Source organism: Vicia villosa, linkage group LG2, assembly GCF_029867415.1.
Source record: "Vicia villosa cultivar HV-30 ecotype Madison, WI linkage group LG2, Vvil1.0, whole genome shotgun sequence".
In the NCBI taxonomy this organism is placed as follows: Eukaryota; Viridiplantae; Streptophyta; class Magnoliopsida; order Fabales; family Fabaceae; genus Vicia; species Vicia villosa.
In genome coordinates, this window is record NC_081181.1 from 11,070,740 (window position 1) to 11,093,775 (window position 23,036).

The 23,036-nt window shown below is 36.3% G+C and overlaps 1 non-coding gene and 1 pseudogene across 1 annotated transcript; one reads left to right on the plus strand and one right to left on the minus strand.

The window, feature by feature from the left end:
* Positions 1 to 18,319: 18,319 nt before the first annotated feature.
* On the minus strand, positions 18,320 to 21,120 carry LOC131649126 (WUSCHEL-related homeobox 13-like; annotated as a pseudogene).
* On the plus strand, positions 19,095 to 19,166 carry TRNAG-UCC (transfer RNA glycine (anticodon UCC)). The gene has a single exon. It is a non-coding gene; the product is annotated as a tRNA-Gly (tRNA).
* Positions 21,121 to 23,036: the final 1,916 nt, after the last annotated feature.

The following is a 23,036-nucleotide window of genomic DNA, read 5'->3' on the forward strand; positions in this document are numbered from 1 at the left end:
TTATGATTTGGATCTATTTTTATCATGAAATATGTCCCATATCCAATGTAATTTCGTGCAAATATGATTGGGAGAAGATTGAGTCAATATCGGCCATAATTGGAAATTTCTAAAGCATATTTTCAATCAAATTTCTCAAACTTGCAATTCAAGATTCAAGAAGATTTGGTCAGGTTTTAGTTGCCCTAATCCTTCTGGTATATATATACAAGCTATTCAGATCATAAGGGGACGAATTTCTGCCTCCAATAATCAGGTTCAAGTTCTTAAAATTCAAGAAAACTTCAAAACTCGATTTCAGAATTTAGAGTGGATTCACGGAACTTAGAAGGCATTAACACGTTCTTGGACTGTCATTGGTCGTTCTCCAATCATCAGCAGGATCTGAAGCGCCCAGAATCGTCTTCAAATTCCCCACGGTTTGCACACTCTTACTTTGATTCGATTTCATTGATTCTTGCATTCTAAACGAATTTTAGTTACATATTCATGTTTAGCATGGCATAATGTTTGAATCTGGAAGTTTAATTGTGTTTTTGTTCCGATATAAAGAGATCGCCATAGCTAGGGTTCTTAGGTCTTAATTTAGGGATTTCAATTGCAAGCAAAATTGGACTAAACCGATGCCATAATCGTGTTTAGACGTTAATTTCTAATCGATTCATGTCCTCGTATGGAATTTATGTTGTGTATTCTATGAGATAGAGAATTGCAGGTATTGGCTATGGTGTTTTTCGTAGGGAATTCGCAGGTAGTTCGTAGCGAATCTTCAAAAGTCTTCACGAAGAAGATGATGCACAGGCGCGCGAATTTGGTTTGAATTTACTCAATATATTTGTTGTCTATATTATTATTGATAGTCATTAGTTTAAACAAACATTGAAAATGCCTTGGTGGTGACAAGCGAGGTATGTAACCAAAGGGTCCTCAGTTCGACCCTCCCCATGTCACCTATTTTTTTCACTAATTATCGTTCACGAATCATGTGTATGATTTCCATGCGTGACTACCATGGATGCTCAGATCAGAGCCTCAGAATTTCGTCAATGCCAGATCCAGCGCTCATAAGCTTGCAAGTCTACCATGGACTTCATGCGCCTCATTCCATACAATCATAAGCTAAGTTCTTTTCTTTTTATTTATTTATTATTACATGAACTTGTTTATATATTGTTTCATTATTTATTTTTATAAAAATTATATATTTTCTAAATAATCCTTTTTTACAAATAAAAAATAATGTTTATTTTATTTATTTATTTTATGTATTTTACTTTGTTTATTAATTATTTAAACTTAGTTTATTTAAATTTAGTTATTTATCTACATATAATATTTATTTCATTTAAATTATTTTTATAGATTTATTTATTTATTTAATCATATTTATTTTACTTATATATTTATTTGTTTTCCTATTTAATTTATATTTAAGTTATTTATATTATTTATAAAATTCATATTTATTTTGCTCTAATTCTAAAAATTGCCTAAAAATTATTTTCACTCCCGACTTAATTTTCGGTATCGATTTAATTAATTAGGTCGCCAGACCAATAATTAATTAAATCGTTTGTGATTCGCTTATTTAAATTCGTACCCTAATCAGGGTTCACGAAGACCATGCCCTACACTGAATGTTTCTTTTCTGTGCCTTTTCAGGATTGTCTTTTCAAGTACCTTCCGATTGTGCGCCACGCCTTTTACGAAGCTAAGTTCCGACTCTATTTTATTATTTAAATTTTTATTTGCAGTATAAAATTGTTATTAGGGCTAAAAGCCTCAAAAGTCAATGGACTCTTCCTACACTCACTTTCTTTTCTGCCTTTGCCATTTTTTAGGTTTACCTCCGAGGCAACCTCCGACTCTAACCACATCAGATCAAATCGAACCAAAGCTAAGTGGCCTCGCTTACTTAATTATTAATTGTTTTATTTATTTATTCTTTATTTTCTGGTTAACCCTGCCAACCTTCGAATTAGCCATACACTCACCCAACTTTTTATTTACATTCTTTTTCAGGGTTGTCAATTGCCAAAGCTACGTTGTTGGTAACCCTAAACCTCATCTTTATATTCTTTATGATTATTATTATTACTTGTGTCAAACCCTGATAAGGGATCCACTGGTTACAATTTCCCGCCCCCTTTATTGCTTTATATTATTATGTACTGCGTGGTTAGTAAAATAGGGAGTGGCAACCTTAAACTGACTTAGAATAATTAATTAAAAGATAAATATTCGAATTGAATCACGTGATTGATGCACACACGCACGCTTTTTGGGTAACCCTCTCTGTTGCCTTGCTGCCTGTTGCCTGTTGCCTTTGTGTTTTGCAGAATAAGCCTCGTCCCTCGAATTCGAGGATACCTCAGCCATGCTGCCTCGAATACTAAAGGTCATACGACCCTAAATGATGCTGCCTTCGATACACAATATGACCTCGACCCTCGGAAGTTGCCTACGGAAAAAGGCTGAGGTATCTTCTGGTTGCCTAACAAAGATGGCTTATTCTGATCCTTGCCTTAGACTACTTGCCCCTCTATGGCATGGGACAGTCTTATGGCAAAGGATGCTTCGATGACCCTTCAACCTCCAAACGAAAGGCTTCCTGCCCTCTTATGGCAAGGATAGACCCTTTCATTCTGAAAGGCAAAAAGAGACCTATCATCTGAGTTTAAGGTAATTGCCCCTAATTGCCTTGCAATGCTCAAACCTTTTTATTATATTCTTTCTCATAATTTTTCAAAAGGGCAACGCTTATTCACAAGCTAAAGTCCCTATCTCTTTCATCTACATTTTCTAAACAAATGAGCAAGCAAAGCAATTAAGAGCCCATGGAGAACCATGGATGCAAAGGGTGCCTTACACCTTCCCTTTGCATAAATTACCCCCCCGAACTTAGATTTCTTTTAAAAGGTTTTTTTCTGTTTCTTTTTGCCTTTCCGAATCTGTTTGGATAAAATAAAAGTCGGTGGCGACTCTTGCTTACCGCGACATTCCGATTATTAAAAAGTCAGTTCACCGTATTACAGAACTGGCGACTCTGCTGGGGATTTTTTCGATTAAGAGGGGTTACCTTAAAAGTTTAGGATTCACTTAAATGTTTTCTACTGTTTGCTTGCTTTACTTTTGCAGGGCTGTTTTGGGTATTCTGCTGTGTGAAAGGTCCTACACCCGGATCTAGTGTACCTTAAGTATGTGGCATGAGACCAGGGAGGCTGTACGACATGTATCGTTACGGTTGAACTGGTGGCCACCGTTAGTGCGACACTTTGGTTTGTTCTGATGGCCCTTGAATCGGATCGAGGAGACATTTGGCTACCGCGTGGTGTCATGAGCACTAATTCGCCTTTAGAACCTTAGTTGAACTTGACTTTGGCTTATAAGAAGTAGCGAGATGGCTGGCTTCGGATTCCTGACTGAAGCCGGTTGATACTCGATGCTACACTCATTGAGATTGGACTCAAGGGATGCTTTTGGCTGGCCGATTGAGTGCTATGTTGAGACAATGCCCACGAGAAAGATCAGGGATATGAGCACCATAGAACCTGGTTACTTTTTAGGACAGGTTGAACCAACTAAACGAAAGGAAGAAGGGTATATACCTATGAACTTCATACAAGCCTACCCTTAAGGCAATTGTGTGACTTGTTTGTGTTTGTTATCTAGTTGGCATCATAACATCATAACATCATAACATCATGACATATCATAACCACTAACAAATTTCAAGGACCGAGAAATTTATATTTACACTGTTTTGTAGGACATGGCTTTTTCTACCAGAGATTATGTACGACTCAACTTTGTAGGGATACCTTCTGAGCTTAAGGAGCTCGCCTTGGAAGTCCCTGGAGACTCTAAGTTTGCTGAAAGACATGGTTATCTTCTTCGACTGGTCACCTCTCAATTTGAAGAAGATATGATGAGAGTCTTATGCCAATTCTTTGATCCCGAACATCATTGCTTCACTTTTCCGGATTATCAGTTGGTACCTACTTTGGAGGAGTTCTCAAACTTACTTGGTGTACCTATATCTAAGCATCTGCCCTTTACTGGATTGGAAAGCACTCCGAAATTCGAGACTATTGCTGCTGCACTTCACCTAAAGAGATCAGACATCGCCTCCAACTGGGACACCAAGAATGGGGTAGAAGGTCTCTCAGCCAAATTCTTATTTGGAAAAGCTCGACAATTTCTGAAGGCCATGAGCTACCATGCTTTTGAAGATGTTTTGGCTTTATTAATATATAGTTTGGTTTTGTTTCCTAATCCTGATCAATTCATTGATGTGCACGCAATCAAGATTTTTCTGACTCACAACCTCGTGCCTACGCTACTTGGAGATATTCTACATTCCCTTCACTCTCGTGTCATGAAGAAGCGAGGGACTCTTATGTGTTGCACACCCTTGCTGGCTAGGTGGTTTATTTCGCACCTTCCACGCTCAGTAGTCAGAAACGATCAAAAGATGCAATGGTCTCGAAGAATCATGTCACTTTCTCACTCAGATATTCGTTGGCATGTTATGTCTCAAGAGTACGTCACTATCATCGATCATTGTGGGAAATTCCCTAATGTGCCTCTCCTTGGCATTAGAGGAGGAATCACCTACAATCCTTCATTAGCTTTACGACAATTTGGTTATGCTCGAAGGGATGGTCCTCATCACTTGCTCATTGAAGGGGTTGTTTTCAATTATGAAGAAGATGTTCGTAATCAACGCCAAGAGTTCATACGCGCTTGGAACAAGGTGTACAGGGTGGATAGCAAAAGTTGGGGGCAAAAGAACTCCCTTCCCTCGGAACCTTATCTTAGATGGGTACGCACTCGCGCTCAACGCTTTGTCATGCCATATCCTTATGTTAGACCTGTGATTGTTGAACCTGAATGTGAAGAAAAGGTTCCTTTAGTTGTTCTCCATCCAGACATGCCCACTGATCTAGAAGAATTACAAAAGTCATGGGTTCAATTGAAAGAAGAAAGGGATACTTTTGAGGCTCAATTCCGCGCCAAAGAGAAACAAGTGTTAGAACTCACTAGGCTACTTCAAGCAGAACAGAACGTCAACAACTTCATCGGATCAAAGAGGAAGCGTCCATGGAAAGCTTGAAGAAATTCTAGTTTATTGTTATTATTATTCCTAGTTGTTTACACATTTACTTTTGTAAGCCAAAATGGCAAAGAACCATAAACTAAAGTACAATCTAATTATTATTATTATTATTATTAACAAAGCTTGTTCTTTCTTTCTTGTTTAAAGTGAATTTAAATTTTAAGGTCCTTGAAAACATTGCATATGCATAATCATATCATTCATAAACATCGCATCACAGGTTTCATAAAATCAAATGCCTCATCTTTGTTGCTGTTTATTTCAGTAAGAAAGATGAATCTCGAACAATCTGTCAAAAATCTTCAGGCTCAGAATAACCAGTTCCAGAAAATAATCTTTCACTTAGCCAAGGGGCAAGAAGAATTAAAGGCACTTCTGTCCGAGAAGGAGAAGGACCAACAAAGGGAGCAAGGTGTGCAAGATGAATGGAAATCCAAACCTAAGCGATCATTCACTCCGTTGCACATGCCGATGTCTCAAGTTCTGCAACAACTGCTCAACCAGAACTTGATAACCTTATTACCTTCATATTCAATCCCTACAAATCCTGCTCCTGGGTATAAGTACCATGCGAGATGTGCTTATCATTCGAATAGCCCTGGCCATGACACAGAGGATTGTGGACCATTGAAGCATAAGATCCAAGACTTAATTGACAACAAGATCATTGACTTCAATTCAACTGGGGGGCCTTACATGGCTAATACCCTGTGTAAACAACAAGTTGGGGAAGCTCTGATCTCCACATCAGCATCACAACCACAACATAAGCATAACGCGCCTAAAAGACAATTCACAAAGATCAACATGACTTTGGCTGAAGCGTTGCAACAGATGCTGAGGAAAGGGCTAATGACTTTGAGGGATCCTCCTCGGAATCCTAACATTTCGTCTCATCAGTATAATCCTAATGCAAGATGTGCTTACCACTCCGACAGCATCGGACATGACACTAACGATTGTTGGCTACTGAAGAATAAAATCCAAGACCTCATTGATGATAAGATGATTGATTTCAATTCACCCGAGGAATCTCATGTGGCTAATGCTGGGAACAATCAGAAAGGTCACAATGAACCCAACCAATCTGTAGGGACAATTCTGATCTCTACACCAGTTCCACAACAAAGATGCAAGTCAGGAGCACCTAGGCGTCAGTTCACGAAGATCAACATGTCACTAGCTCAGGCATTACAACATTTGTTGAAAGCAAACTTGATCACTGTGAGGGGTCCTCCTGTAAAGCCCAACACTTCCGCTCCCAGCTATAAGCCCAATGCGAGGTGCGCATACCACTCCAATAGCCCTGGACATGATACAAATGATTGTTGGCCATTGAAGAACAAGATTCAAGACATGATCGATGCTGGTGAAATTGAATTCCCTCATCCCCAGACTCCTATAGTGATCCCTGCTCCCAGGCACAATCACGACAAGAATGATTAATGTCATAGTGGATGAACTTTAGATCATTAAATTTACTTTCATTTGCAATTTCTATTCTGTTTGTTTAAACATTCAAATTATGATAGACATTATTTGTTTTAATAATCATCATCAGTGCATTGCATATATTTGTCTTGAATAAATTATTTCGTTATCACTCATTTTAAATTATGTCTTTATTCTGCATATGTTTTTGTGATACTCAACTCCTGCTAAAGTTGTATACCTTTTGAGGGAGGATGACGAAAATGATACCGCAACCTCATACAATATGCTTTTGAACGGACTATGCTGACGATGTACAGGCATTGTTTCAATTCCTAAACAGTGGAGATATAAGGATGGTAATCCCTCGTCAACCCCTTTGAGCCTAAGGAGTAGAAGTTTCTTTTTGTACGAAATACCCGCATTTTTAACCTGGGGCAGGGTAGTTCTCAGTTATTTTGGCTGTGCATTCTATTTAAGAGAATCACTCTGTACACCTTTCAACAAAGGTTTCAATCACAAGCGTTCATCCGTACACATCAAAGAAGTGTTGGAGATGTCAATCAAAAGCCAATGATGGTTCATCAATCATTAAGCAAGGCAGTCAATATCTTTCAAAAAAAAATGGAAGAAACATATATACAAAGAAAAGCCTGCTAAGTCAAAAAAGACTTAGGCAAAAATCAAGGCGTCCCGCTGACTGTAAGCTCAAAAGAGACAGTTCAGGCAAAAGTTAGGGATATCAAAAAGATGAAAAAGAAGTCAATAAATTCTTGAACAACTCAAAGTTATGACTACCAAAAGGAAGAAGTGACTGCCATCTCAAAAGTTCTCTCTGCTTGTGAACCATCATCATTATCAAAGGTGCAAATCCAAAAGTCTCTTGGAACCTGAATGCGTAAGTTGAATTAACTGAGCTTAGGACTGAAGATCATCACGAAGAGGGGTGGGTACAATCAAATTTTGAGCCTTTATCCTTTGTTTCTTAAACCGTGAACCAAGCCACGTTACAACCCTTGAAAGTCCTAACTGAAGCATGGTTAGTTCAAAAGCATACTGTCACCAAAAGGGTATCCCGACTCCTTAAAGTTTACTACAAATGTTAAGTTGATATCCTGTTTTTCACAAATATCACATTATTACAAATAGCATGTTTTTACGAATATCACGCTGTTACATCTCTTGTTTTAATGTTTTTTCAAAACTCAAGACAAACGTATGCATTGCATCTCATGAATTCATTATTAAACATATTCTGCTACATAATTTCAAATGCTAGCATCAGAAAGAACTTGCACATGGTACAACTAATGACTAAAAGTTATCCCAACAGACAAGATTACTCCGAGAAGCAATGTCTCGTACGTATACAAGGGGCATGGCATGCTTTGCCCAACCAATCTGGGGCAATCCAGTCAAGATTATAAGAATCTCTCAAAAGCCAAACAATCAAAGGCATACACCTCAAGTGGGTTTCAAACTATTTGTCCAAACAATCTGGGGCAATCAAGTCAAGATTCCGAGAATCTCTCAAGGATGCCAAAATAGTCAGGGGCATCATCCTAAGTTTACGATTACTAGGGGCATGTCGCCTACAATATACACTTCATAAAGACCTGCTAACTGGGGGGCAAATCTATACAAGTCCAGTTTGACATTTTAAGTGACGTGTCCTAAATCAAGTAGTAGTTACTATAATACTGGGGGCAACTTTCACCCATGTCTCCCCACAAAGCCTGGTTCACAAGATCATATCCCCACAGAGTAATTCTCAAGAAGATATCTTCAAACATACTCGTCCCGACAAAGACATGACTCCTCAACAGAGTTTACATCTTCAATACTACCGGTTCTCTGACATGTTGCTCTTCTCCAACATGGCTTACTAATATCTTTATCTCCAGTCAGGGTACATCAAGTTACTGGTTATCCCCAAGCAAGAATCATAAATTCCCAGCTGAGCATCTTCAAAACAAGATCAGACATCAAAACCACAAAGGCATAGAGATCTACTTTCTTAATCAAAGACAACATAAATCATATTCACATATCATATGTCATAAACATATTCATACATTGCATACATTACCTCATAATGAACTCATACATAACATGCAAAAGCTCTCATTTATTTTGAGGGATTCATTACATAACCCATGCATCATGACATTGCATAAAGATTAACTTTACCTTTTTCAGAATACAGGTACCGACAAATGAACGAAATCTCCAACTTTCCAAGATCTAATTCAGCTACTACGAATGGTACTGACACGATCAACGCTCGAAGATCTAATTCATTTACCACGAACGGTAATGACACGATCACTTTCAAAGTCTAATTCAGCTACTACGAACAGTATTGACACGACAAAAGATCTAATTCAGTTACTACGAACGGTACTGACACGGTCAATTCTCAGAGATCTAATTCTATCATCACGAACGGTGTAGACACGGTCACTGACCTTCTCAGTCTAATTCAGTTACTACGAACGGTACTGACACGACAGAATATCTAATTCAGATACTACGAACGGTACTGACACGATCAAATTTCAGAGGTCTAATTCTATCATCACGAACGGTGTAGACACGATCACTGACGTCCACGGTCTAATTCAGTTACTACGAACGGTGCTGACACGACAAGAGAGTCTAATTCTATCATCACGAACGATGTAGACACGATTATCTCTCCAAAAGATCTAATTCATTTACTACGAACGGTAATGACACGATCAACGCGCAAACGACATTTCTCAAACTTCAACTACCATCTCCGACAAAAGTCCCTACTTCAACTAGGGCAAATTTCTTGGTATTCTAGTGTTCAATCACCTTCCACCTTCAGATACCGACTGGCATACAAACCACTCTACATCTTCAGGTTTAAGATAATTGAACAGGGGCAGCTGTCATACCCCAAAATTTGCCCATACTCTTCTCCTGCACAAAACCAAATCAAAACACAATGCTCCTAAAACACACTCCCCTATACAAGGCTCTGAACTAGGGTTTAGGTCAGTCAAAAGGAAATCATTGAATCAATGGCTCAAGGTGGCTCCATAGGGTCACCAACATCCCAAAGAATCTCTGTGCAAAGTTTCAAGTCAAACAGAGCAAATTGAGTCCCTCAAATCCTGATTAGGTCAACAGTCAACCCTCAAGGGCAAAATAGTCATTTCAAGTCAAAATACAGTCAAAACTCAAGATATTTGGTCAACAACATCCTCATAACCCTAAAAGCCATCATTTGATCAAGGGTTGATCATGATGATGCAAGGAAAGATCAGAGAAGTCAAAAGTCAAGAGTTACTATTTTGGGCATGAACTAAAAAAAGTCAACCAAACTTTGAAAATTCACCAAATATTCATACTTCATCAGAAAAATTCCCACCAAAGCTCATTTTGAAGAGAATTCATTCCTCTATCCAATGGTCCAAGAATCAGAGCTCATAGGTCAATGGTTTAAGAGATATGGCTTCATACATTATAGGTCCTTTTCAAAAGTCAACAAAAAGACACTTTTTTCAAAAGGACACACAAGGAGCATGGAAAATGATTTTGATATGAGACCAAAGACACTGGTTAGAGGACTCTCTAAGGTTTCTAAAAAGTCTTATAACACTTCCATACCTCAAAAAATGAGAGAGATAGGCCTTGTTAAAGTTGGACCATTTTGGAAAGGAAAATGTGAAAGAATTGAATACTTTTTGCAAAAGGGCCCAAGTTCTCTTGATCCAATCTTACTACACAAGTCATCCAAGGCCCAAAACCTTTTCCCACGAAATTATAAGTTTTATTTGATTTATTATGAATTTTTAATTCATTTAAAAAGGATTAAAATCAAATAAATTAAAGAGAAAATCAAATATTTGTATAAGATATGATTTGGATCTATTTTTATCATGAAATATGTCCCATATCCAATGTAATTTCGTGCAAATATGATTGGGAGAAGATTGAGTCAATATCGGCCATAATTGGAAATTTCTAAAGCATATTTTCAATCAAATTTCTCAAACTTGCAATTCAAGATTCAAGAAGATTTGGTCAGGTTTTAGTTGCCCTAATCCTTCTGGTATATATATACAAGCTATTCAGATCATAAGGGGACGAATTTCTGCCTCCAATAATCAGGTTCAAGTTCTTAAAATTCAAGAAAACTTCAAAACTCGATTTCAGAATTTAGAGTGGATTCACGGAACTTAGAAGGCATTAACACGTTCTTGGACTGTCATTGGTCGTTCTCCAATCATCAGCAGGATCTGAAGCGCCCAGAATCGTCTTCAAATTCCCCACGGTTTGCACACTCTTACTTTGATTCGATTTCATTGATTCTTGCATTCTAAACGAATTTTAGTTACATATTCATGTTTAGCATGGCATAATGTTTGAATCTGGAAGTTTAATTGTGTTTTTGTTCCGATATAAAGAGATCGCCATAGCTAGGGTTCTTAGGTCTTAATTTAGGGATTTCAATTGCAAGCAAAATTGGACTAAACCGATGCCATAATCGTGTTTAGACGTTAATTTCTAATCGATTCATGTCCTCGTATGGAATTTATGTTGTGTATTCTATGAGATAGAGAATTGCAGGTATTGGCTATGGTGTTTTTCGTAGGGAATTCGCAGGTAGTTCGTAGCGAATCTTCAAAAGTCTTCACGAAGAAGATGATGCACAGGCGCGCGAATTTGGTTTGAATTTACTCAATATATTTGTTGTCTATATTATTATTGATAGTCATTAGTTTAAACAAACATTGAAAATGCCTTGGTGGTGACAAGCGAGGTATGTAACCAAAGGGTCCTCAGTTCGACCCTCCCCATGTCACCTATTTTTTTCACTAATTATCGTTCACGAATCATGTGTATGATTTCCATGCGTGACTACCATGGATGCTCAGATCAGAGCCTCAGAATTTCGTCAATGCCAGATCCAGCGCTCATAAGCTTGCCAAGGTCTACCATGGACTTCATGCGCCTCATTCCATACAATCATAAGCTAAGTTCTTTTCTTTTTTATTTATTTATTATTACATGAACTTGTTTATATATTGTTTCATTATTTATTTTTATAAAAATTATATATTTTTCTAAATAATCCTTTTTTACAAATAAAAAATAATGTTTATTTTATTTATTTATTTTATGTATTTTACTTTGTTTATTAATTATTTTAAACTTAGTTTATTTAAATTTAGTTATTTATCTACATATAATATTTATTTCATTTAAATTATTTTTATAGATTTATTTATTTATTTAATCATATTTATTTTACTTATATATTTATTTGTTTTCCTATTTAATTTATATTTAAGTTATTTATATTATTTATAAAATTCATATTTATTTTGCTCTAATTCTAAAAATTGCCTAAAAATTATTTTCACTCCCGACTTAATTTTCGGTATCGATTTAATTAATTAGGCCGCCAGACCAATAATTAATTAAATCGTTTGTGATTCGCTTATTTAAATTCGTACCCTAATCAGGGTTCACGAAGACCATGCCCTACACTGAATGTTTCTTTTCTGTGCCTTTTCAGGATTGTCTTTTCAAGTACCTTCCGATTGTGCGCCACGCCTTTTACGAAGCTAAGTTCCGACTCTATTTTATTATTTAAATTTTTATTTGCAGTATAAAATTGTTATTAGGGCTAAAAAGCCCTCAAAAGTCAATGGACTCTTCCTACACTCACTTTCTTTTCTGCCTTTGCCATTTTTTAGGTTTACCTCCGAGGCAACCTCCGACTCTAACCACATCAGATCAAATCGAACCAAAGCTAAGTGGCCTCGCTTACTTAATTATTAATTGTTTTATTTATTTATTCTTTATTTTCTGGTTAACCCTGCCAACCTTCGAATTAGCCATACACTCACCCAACTTTTTATTTACATTCTTTTTCAGGGTTGTCAATTGCCAAAGCTACGTTGTTGGTAACCCTAAACCTCATCTTTATATTCTTTATGATTATTATTATTACTTGTGTCAAACCCTGATAAGGGATCCACTGGTTACAATTTCCCGCCCCCTTTATTGCTTTATATTATTATGTACTGCGTGGTTAGTAAAATAGGGAGTGGCAACCTTAAACTGACTTAGAATAATTAATTAAAAGATAAATATTCGAATTGAATCACGTGATTGATGCACACACGCACGCTTTTTGGGTAACCCTCTCTGTTGCCTTGCTGCCTGTTGCCTGTTGCCTTTGTGTTTTGCAGAATAAGCCTCGTCCCTCGAATTCGAGGATACCTCAGCCATGCTGCCTCGAATACTAAAGGTCATACGACCCTAAATGATGCTGCCTTCGATACACAATATGACCTCGACCCTCGGAAGTTGCCTACGGAAAAAGGCTGAGGTATCTTCTGGTTGCCTAACAAAGATGGCTTATTCTGATCCTTGCCTTAGACTACTTGCCCCTCTATGGCATGAGACAGTCTTATGGCAAAGGATGCTTCGATGACCCTTCAACCTCCAAACGAAAGGCTTCCTGCCCTCTTATGGCAAGGATAGACCCTTTCATTCTGAAAGGCAAAAAGAGACCTATCATCTGAGTTTAAGGTAATTGCCTTGCAATGCTCAAACCTTTTTATTATATTCTTTCTCATAATTTTTCAAAAGGGCAACGCTTATTCACAAGCTAAAGTCCCTATCTCTTTCATCTACATTTTCTAAACAAATGAGCAAGCAAAGCAATTAAGAGCCCATGGAGAACCATGGATGCAAAGGGTGCCTTACACCTTCCCTTTGCATAAATTACCCCCCGAACTTAGATTTCTTTTAAAAGGTTTTTTTCTGTTTCTTTTTGCCTTTCCGAATCTGTTTGGATAAAATAAAAGTCGGTGGCGACTCTTGCTTACCGCGACATTCCGATTATTAAAAAGTCAGTTCACCGTATTACAGTGGGAATGTAAGTTATGAGAAGACATCTTTGAAAATGACAAGGCGTTTTGGAAACAGGGTCAGCAATGATTATGACATTAGTCAGCAATCTTGGAACTTTCAAAGATCAACAAGAGACGAAATCTTATGATGGCAAGAAACGCCTATTTCTCTTGATTTTCGAAACAGGCATTTATTGGGGGCAATTTGTTAGCTGAAGATTTCGTTTTACAAATTTGGTTCTTCGAAGAAGTAAAAATTCGAAGGAAAGATGGTTACTGATGACCATCCCTTAAAAATAAAAGAATGGCTCCTGATGGCCATGCTTCGAGAATGAAGACTTCTAAGTTCGTTATGAAGATAATAAATACTGAAGCTAGTAGAAGTGTATGTCTTCGAGGACTTAGACAAAATTTATGAAATATGTTCAAGTATTACTACTTAGCGTGTTTTCGTAGTGTTTTTAAATACACTGCCACGCGTCGAAGAAGGACTCAGGCGGGGAGATTTGAAATTCGAAGACGGTTTCGTAACTGTCTAAATAACAGATGGCGTCCCTGGAGTTCTTATGAGAAACGTGGCATTAGATTAGCGTAGGGCCGTTAAGGTCGAAATTAGTATAAATAGGAGTCTTAATGTTAGGATTCTGTGTGTTCATTTTGTACAAATCACTCACATATTACTCAAGTATCAAGTGTTAAGAGAAAGAGTTCGCTGAGAAAATGTACGTATGACACCACCATTTTAATACATGTGTATTCTCTTTCGTTTTCAAATATCTTTCAGTATTATTGCATTTCATTTACTTCTTGCCATTTACATTTCTGTATTTTTACTTTCATGTCATTTACTTTTGAAGTATTTAACATTCCTGCATTTTAAGATTCTTTACGCTTTAACAATACTTTCGTTTCATATGTTATTTCACTTATCCTTTCACTGAAATTATACTTACGTATAACCAAGTGATTGTCAAGATTACTCGTTTCATTCGAAACAATTCTTATTAACGAAGACGAATCATGACTATGGTTCAAATGACCATTGATAACAATCTTTTTGACTATGTGTCCTAGGATCAATCTAGTCGATCCTGCGAGTAACCAAATCATATTTATTATAGTTTGGAAGACTAGCGGTTGTTTACCGGAAATCACCGTAAACACAGGTCCAATAGCAACACCATCAGTGTTACATTTGTACCAATTCATGAATGAAGAGTGTCAAACTACCTCCTGATTAGATATGAGGACATTCACTTTGGCCTTTAAATTGAGCTGGAGTTGATGAGCAACATGCAAGATGTCACCTAAAGCACCAACACACCATTCATCCCTCCAAAAGTTGGTCCTAAAACTTATCCCAACAACCCACCTTGAGTTAGAGATGATGGTTTGGAAATGAGGTTTTATGCCACTCCAAATTGAAGAGAAGATGTTATGTTTAATGTAGAATCCATTCCTCTAAATCTTGGATATTAAAAAGCCAACCCACTGACAGTTTGAATACATCAAGTCCCAACCCATTTTTTAAGTTTGTAGCAACATTAAGCGACACAAGGGATCTGAGGCCAAGCCCACCATTAGCAGTCGGAGTGTAGACAATTTTTCAAGAAACTATCGCCAACTTTTTATGATGCATATCACCAATCCAAGCAAAATTCCTTAGGTGTTTTCCAAGTATTTAAGTAAGCTAATCGGCCAAGAATAAGGGGTGGTTTAGTATATGAGCATATTATGAATTATACTTTTGAATAATTAGATTCTATCTACAAAAGACAATAGTGAAGCATTCCATTAGTCAAGCTTTTGGTGGATCCTGTCAACAACCAGCTGGAAGGGGGTAGCCTTTAGCCTACCTTTAAAAATTGGAACATCCAGCCAGGTGAAAGGCAAGGAAATGAGACTATGTTAAGACCAAATGTGGATACCATATTGGAAAGTCTGGTATGGGAAATGGAACCTCCAAAAACTATTATTTTTTAGGATTGATATATCGGCCTGAAATTTGAGCATACTTCAGGAAGAAGTCAAATAAAGCTTCAAGATTGGACAAGGCTCCCATGAAGAAAATCATAACAACGTCCGCATAGAGGACATGCGAATGAATTTGAGTATTTCTAGTACATTTAATCAACTTGAGCTTGTTATATTCCATAAACATTAAGATGCCTATACTTTAAACCTCCTCAGCAAGACAGAAAAAGAGAAGAGACAAGGCGTCTCTACCCATTTAAACCGTGAAAAGAAACCCTACTAATTTCTATTAATGGTGATATATAATGTTCTGTCCTGGAATCAGAATTGGATGTAATTGATGATTTAAGGATCTTGAACCAGTGGTTTTTATCTTTGATATGGCGGTCCGGGGATGGACCTGCAAGGTTAGCGCTCCAACTCCCAAGTTAGTTAAAGATGTTAGATGAGTATAGTGAAATGTACCTTACTTTCCTTATGAACTGATTTTTATACCTTAAGTCAAGTAGAATGGATTTGAATGGATGTGGGCCTCAACTGATTTGGGTCATTAACCAGCTCATAACAATTTCCCCGAATGCTTAGTCGATCAGTTAAGCGAGTCGGGGAAGCCTTTAACAATTTTGATCGGCCTCCAAGAATATGACCTGCCATGAAATGGAAACGGAACGCTTGGTGTGAGTGTAAAAGTAGTGGGGACAAACACATTAAATACCCTTCTGTCGCTGAGACGTTTCGCATTTTCCCCTAGCACATAACCTTATGTGTGCAGACTAGGAAATAATTCCCCTACTTGTGGTGGCATGAGTGTAAAAGTAGTGGGGACAAGCACAATAAATACCTTATTGTCGCTGAGACGTTTCGCATTTTTACCCTAGCACATAACCCTAGGTGTGCAGACTAGGAAATAATTCCCCTACTTGTGGTACTTGAGTGTTTCTGGATTTACATTATGCTTGATGGGACAAATATCCTACCACCATTGGATCTTTCCCTTGCCTTTGATTTGATCCGTCAATTTTTGGATAACTTCTTTGTAAAAGGTTAGTTTTTTCTTCAAAAATTTTTTTCGTCTTCCCGCTGCTCTTCATTTTGTTCCACTTTATGGGTTTGGTCATCGACACTCTTGCTCCAGCCTCTGAGCTTTCTCGTTACAGCTACACCATTGTCATTGGTTCATTAATACTCACGGTAGATCAAAGGAATCAGCCAAGGAGGGTGCCCCTCAGTGCGCTAAGGGGAGTCCCTGCCTCTTGCGGGGAATGGGTTACTTCATTTAATATCCATAGATGAAATCGCATTTTTACTCCAGACCCATTGCACCTAATCTATTTGATTTTTTTTATAATGCAGATACAAGATTAGCACTTTGATGGCAAAAACAATCATTAAAGTTGATTATTGGGTGGACCCAAAATATTTAGAAACACCTTCTTCCTGCATACAGGAAGCTAAAGTGGCACCAGCTTCTTTCAAGGTGGGGTCCCCTTCTGAGCGGGCTATCTCAGTGATCCTTAACGACAAGCGGGTGTGCGATGAGTTTGAGGGTGTGCTTTACTCCTTTCTACGAGTGCATTTTCCAGCAGTTAGGCATTCGACTTCATTTAACTTTCTTTGAGAAGAAATTATTAGACCATCTTCGTATCCTTCCCCCAAGCTTCATTCGTGTGCTTGGGGCTTCGTGAGGGCTTTTTACTATTGGTATGAATATCAGGGAGACATAGATTCGGCCTCCCTTAACCTCTTCTTCCACCTTTTTTTAGGTTAACCCTGTCTCACAAGGAGACGACGAGTATGGACTTGTTTTATTTATATCACGTAAAAAATAAAGTTTGTCATGTTTACATGGAGAAATGGAAGTATTTCAAGACGAAATATGTCTTAGCTACTCCCATTTTCCCTCTTACTCACGATGAGTTATGCATTGCCCTAATTGCTTAATATCTTAATAATATGATTAGTCTTCAAATTAGGGGTGTTCAAAATCGAATCAACCCAATAGAAACCGCAAACCGAACCAAACCAAATCGAAATCGCAAAAAACTGCATTTAGTTCGAATGTGTTTGGGTCATCTTTTAACAAAATTGCACGGTTCGGTTCTGTTTGCATTTTGTATTTTACAAATCAAACCAAACCAAACCGAATCAAACCACATTATGTTAGAACCTAAATTTCACTTAACTCACATTCAACTCAAACCTAAACCTATTATACCTTAGCCTTATGATTACAAATAGTTTTCTCATTCTTGCACTTATGGTTTCAGTTTTAGTCTTCTCAAATCTCTCCTAGCATTATCGCGCCTTCTTTGCAATATATATCATGTCTCTTCTTCTCTAATCTCTACTCTCTTATATTCTTTCTTTTTCACCTTCTCATTTTTATGCAAATGTTCCCTCTTTCAATTTCATTTTTATCGCACATCTTCTTCTTTAATCTCTCCTCTCTTATGTTCTTTCTTTTTCATCTTCACTAATCTCTCATCTCTTCTATTTTTTATTTTATTATTATATTTTTGATATTGTTTTATGTTATTATTTTATGTTTATTATTCTACTTTTATCTAATCTAATTTTACATATTAAATGGGAAATTGTTGTTCAAATATGATGAGCTTTGTTGTTATTTGATAGTGTATGAATGACTAAATACAAAATTATGTTGTCATCTGTATGTGTATGTATGGCTCAATAAAATATTTGTAAAAAATTGAACCAATCAAACCGCATTGATTTAGTTTGATTTTTTTCTAAAAACCAATCAACCAAACCGCACGACGAACACCCAAACTTCAAACTATACAAAAACTCAGTCATGTTAAGTTCTAAATTTCTTAATAGTGATATTTTATAAACTAAATTAATGGATTATTATTATTATGCCTTACATAATTCCTTCTAAAACTGGAAAATATATTGCAGAAAGAAAATAGTGAAAGTGAGCAAATCAAGAAACAAGCTCCAAAATATGAAGTTAATAACATTTATATGCCATTCTCTGGAAATATTTCCAGTAACTATCCTAAGAGGTGGCTATATTAATAGTTTTGATTGACTCAACTTGATTTCACACCAACATAAACCCAAGCAAAACACTCCAAGTTATTCACAACTAGTCACAATTGATCCAAATATCAACCTGCCAAATTATAGTCTTCTGATTGCTGATATAAATTGTAGCTCCCAGACACTTCCATTTTTCCAGCTAGATAATCATTCCCTGAAAAATCAAAGGAAAAAATGATCGCAATACCAGTTTTCCTTGTCAACAACACAAAGTTACTATATGGCGAGTACCTATTATCATTGACATGTCAAGTTTCTTGCGCATGTCTTGGTAGAACTAATTTAAGAATTCGCCAAAGAATTTCGACTAGAGTTTTCGAAGGTTCATTTAACTAAAATCTGTAATCTACAAGATCAGTTTGGGCTTATATATTTTAGCTTAACAACTAGTATAAACACTTGTGAGACTATTTGAAAAAGCTTGAGAAAACAGCTTCTGACATGCTAATAAACTGTTTTCAGATCATTTCTGTAATCACCAAGACTGTTTTACTATACATTTAGCTTATACATAAGCACTTATGTGATAAGCGCTTATGCTATAATCGCTTAATGAAACTGTTCATCCAAACACAGCTCTAGTAAAAATTAAATATATATAGCAGGCGTTTGTAGTCCAACGGTCAGGATAATTGCCTTCCAAGCAATAGACCCGGGTTCGACTCCCGGCAAACGCATGTGCCAATTTTTGTTTTGATCATGTCCATGTAGCCGACACCATTAGTGAAATAATATTCTTATACTATGTAAGATATACCAAAAAAGCTCATAAAAAGATGTTACATACTTGAGTTTGATAGCACTTCATCATAAAGAGATGCACCGGCACCGTTCAAATTTCTTGAAGATCTTATGTTACCATCCGATTGAAACATTGAATATGTTTTGTTAGAATCGGAATTCAAGTACTGCAATTCAGAGCCTTTTTCAGGGTTCTGGAAGCACAAATTTTCATCTCCTGCAGCAACATTTTGATGAGACTGAAATTCCTCTGGTTTTGTCTTCTTATCTTTGGAATCAACCTCCGTCTCTACCTCTGACTCCGTGTTACTAGTTCCCCCGTTTTGCATCTTTCTTTTCGATCTAGCACGCCTATTTTGGAACCAATTATAAACATTTGTTTCAGATATTTGACCATGCTGGCTTAGTTCAGTAGCAATTTCCTTGATTTTTTCTTTGCTCGGAGTTCCGTTTCCCTGATCAAATATGCGTTCGAGAATCTGGAGCTGATCCTGTGTAGGAGTCCACCTCTGTCTCGATGTGATCTTGTGACCAGATGCCATCAACGGATCACAGTATATATTTCCCAGCCTAACCCCTGATGGAACAAAAAATTTAGCATTTCGTCCGAGAAGCTGGATCTTAATAACAATGTCAATTATTATATACCAAAAGAAACAAATTTCTACTAATTCTATAGTGAAGCTGTGAGAATTACAAGGTCCTATAATCTATACAACCTCAAGATAAAAGCCAAAGCAATATGTAGTTAAAAAAAATCAACAAGGTTTGATTTTCTACGTGTATGTTTGGCGTCGCGGGGAGCAATGTAGTGTAGGAACAATGTAGTCAAACACGAGATTTTAAGTAGGATTAGTCGGCTAGTGAAAGATCCTAAAACTCGGATGTAAGATCCTACGGTACCAAAGGGAAAAAGAGTAATTTCATACATATATACACACACATGTACAAAAACATGGAAAATCATAATACAAGCCCAAAAAAAGACCCAACACGTTTTTTTTTACGATATTGCTTCAGAAAGCTCGATCTTGATCACACCGGTAAGAACTTACTATGCAAAAGCTACACTATGACATACATCCATCAGGTACCAAACATACATTATGCCACCTCAGCATTTGGTATATTACAATTTTTTGGTAAAAAATTATTCTTTATGACTGCAAAAATGTTCAAATTTGAAATTCAATGTTATGTCCTTATTAAGAAAAATTAAACATTGCAGATATTTTGCAGAGTCACACTATCATATTCCCTTAAATGAAATATCCAGATATTCCTTCTCAATTTCAGAAGTGTTTGTACCAATTTACCCTTCCATAAATAGATTAGTTTTCTGTACCACTCAACATTAAACATGATGCAGACAAATCAAACTGTCAGAAAAGAACATTATGGAATTTGCAGAAAACATAAATCACACAGCAAAATAACAAAAAATCACTATGTAATTACAGTGATTCCAAACATGCCCTAAACTTTTTATCTAACTTTAGGTTAAATACTAAAATTAAACAGAAAAAGTAATAATTCCGAAATTTGAAAAAGCGATTCTGAAGCAAATTATTGATATACCTGCAAGATCTTGTTGAGCAGAGAGAGTTTTATGCATCTCAACAAGCTGTTCACAAATGGTAGCATAACAGCAATTTGTTTCCGGAGAGTTTCCAGTTGTTCATCAGTCATGACTTTGACATACATGGCATCGACATTCCCGCTCTGAACTTGTTTCTGCCATTCCATCATGTTCACCATAGCATAGATACTCGATCAGAGAGGAGAAAGAAAGAGAAGAGAGAGTGTGACAGAAAAGTCAGCAAAGTTTTAGAAATAGTGAGAAAGAGACAAAAGAGAGAAACATTATTATTCAAGAAAATGGTTTGTCCTCTTTATGCGGTGACAACGGCCCAAGACCAAAAGTCGGCAATAGATTATATTTATCATTATTACTGCTAAATTATTAAAATATTTGTCTGCTTTATATTATTATTATTATTATTATTATTATTATTATTATTATTATTATTATTATTATTATTATAGATTAATTGTTATGTTGTGGAAATTATTCTTCCATTTAATTAAAAGATGTCAAGGATTATACTAAAAAATACACTAATGATCGATAGTGAATCACTTTCAAATAAAAAATTTCTCAAATTCTTACTGTTAACATATTCGAAATTACACGTGATTTCATGCAATTGAGTTTGAAAGGAGGTGTAGTTTCAATCTTAGTTAAAAAAATTCTCGAAAATGTTCCTAAATTATCCATAAATATACAACAATAGTTTGGTATTTCAGGATTTTCTTTTGAAGTTCTATCAATGTTGCATTTAATTTAATTAGGATTAGCAAAACATCAATTAACTTACATGATTCTATGTGTGAGAGGAGGTTGATATTTTATGACAAATAATTATAAACTCATGAATTGAAGAATACACGTGCTCCTTAAAAGAAGTAGATGTCATATAGATTAATTGTTTAACATGAAGAATATCTCTATCAAAGTCAATTTTACCCTTTTGAAACCTAATGCCATTTTGTGCTTGCCCAGTTTTCCAAAGAATTATCATGATGAGAGTCATGATTAGACTCTGAATTTGAGAGCACAAAATTCTACCAGCAAGTTTGAATAAATTTTCATATTCTATCAATGTTCATGCCAAACAATCGCTTCATCCAATGTCATAAAAGTAAGGTATACATGCATCTAAGAAATTAGTGGTCTATAGCTTCCACATCATAATATGAAGTTCCTTGTGGATTATCCCTTTAGATTAGCTTGCATTTTGTAAAACAATAACATGGAGAAGTGTTTAAGATTTACCTAGCTTGCTTAATTTGTATGGATGGAGGTGCAGAGGGACACATGATAGACACGATGTTCCAGCATGTTGCTACGACACTTAGGTCATGCGCATTCGAACTTTGTTGTTGCATTTTGGAAGCTTCTCTAATTAAATATTGGATTGGATTTTATTGTTATTAATTTAACAATATGATTAAGTGATTTATTTGACACCTGGAAGAATATTTATTCAGATTTAAATGAAGATTTAAACTTGAATTTAAATTGAAACAAATCATATCTTGTTGGAGAGATTCAAGGAACAAATAACATCCGACAGATCCTGTATTATTTTTGATGAAATCAAATCAATATCCATAAAGAAAAGCCTAGAATCATTATGTTATGTAAGGATTTCAAACCTACATTGGAATTCAAGCATTCATATTGAAGATCTTAGAGTGTTAGGTTTATAAGAGGCTTTGTTATTATTTTATGTACCCCAATATGCTTTAGTAACTTGGCATAGTATGTTTGTCTAGTTGATTTTTAAGATTCAACATCACTCATAGTTGTGATTGAAGTTGATCACTAGAGTTAAGTGATTGAAAATTTCAAACACTTGGGTTAGTGTTTGAGAGAAAGTGAGAGGGCTTCTCATATTTAGGGGGAGACCTAAATAGAAATTTGTTGGGTATTGCTAGGAAAAGGAATAAGACATCATAGGGTTTGTGTTGCTTGTAAGACTAAATGTACTAAGCTACTAATAGTGAATTTCCTTTCTTGGATTGGAAGCCAACCCTCCATACATAGGTGTCGGTTGAATCGAACTAGGTTACCAATTGATTGTGTTATTTAATGTTTTTTTGCTTCCTCATCTTATACAAGTTAAGTGTGGTGGTTCTGATTTAACTTGTTGAACCAATTTCTAGGACATCGCGTACAACATATGTCCCCTGAGCAACAAAATTTCTATTGGCATCAGAGCAGGCACCCTAGCCTATTAGAT